This window comes from Triticum dicoccoides, chromosome 7A (assembly GCF_002162155.2).
Source record: "Triticum dicoccoides isolate Atlit2015 ecotype Zavitan chromosome 7A, WEW_v2.0, whole genome shotgun sequence".
Classification (NCBI taxonomy): Eukaryota; Viridiplantae; Streptophyta; class Magnoliopsida; order Poales; family Poaceae; genus Triticum; species Triticum dicoccoides.
Window position 1 is genome coordinate 370,184,665 of NC_041392.1, and position 1,049 is coordinate 370,185,713.

Sequence of the window (1,049 nt, forward strand, 5' to 3'; positions counted from 1 at the left end):
TATCTCAACAACTTGGTCCATATGAACTAGTCTGCATTGTGCAGTCCTCTTATGAACTTTGTGCTCAAGATGTACCACTAAGGTTTGGGTCGAGTCAGAAAAATGTTCAGTCGAAGCTACAATATTTTGCCTGCGGTTGTCGGGCAGTATGTGTGCAATCAGAACTACCCAAAATTTAGCTCCCTAGTGTTAGCAATTTGTGTTGGCCGGCAACTACCCTAATCTAGGTTCGGTGGAATATTTGAAGGATTTGTTCCTAGCTATCGATGAGCAATCCAAGAAGTGGGATACCATTAGAAACCATGGGTGCGTCCGAGCAGCACATACTGGAGCATGCTACTGTATGTAGTATTTCTATGGGTGACAAATTGCAAAGGAAGATCCAGTTTATGAACTTGTCAGTGCACCAAAAACTTTTGAGTCAATGGAAATTTAAGTGGAGTGGCCATACTGTCAGCGGGAGTCGACCGATAATGCGGGTCGTGTATTCCTATGAGTTTCAAAGCAACTCAGTGGTGTTTGCAATTGCTAGTTCAGCTACAAGATTGGCATGTCTCCAGATTAATACTTGGCCTGACTACCTGCTATGATCAAATGTTGCTATTCCTATGTTGTGTGCAATCTTCTCTGGCCAGAAAATAGTGATGCTCTGTAGCTGGGTTGCGGCCTTGGTGCAACAACACATTAACAAGATTTTTCATGGCTTGCCTAGTTCCAGCAGCAATTCAAAAAGTGAGCTACTGGTACATGATGTGTGTGGAGCTATGCCCCACGAGCTTGTGATATACATATATCATCAGTTGGACATCACCGACTCACATATTGCTAAATATATTGGACGATGCTCCCTATTTGGTCTCCATTTAGATTATGTGCTCACGTATAATATTGATCTATTGGGGTCTGACATGAGCATCGACCAGCTGTGCACGTCTTGGGATCGTGGAGAGCTTGCATTGTTGCTGTTACTAGAATTCACTCAGTGAGCGGTTCCTCAAGGAGGGAGGGGCATCATCTTTGTTGCCGTTGTCTTCGCGCAAGGCTATGCC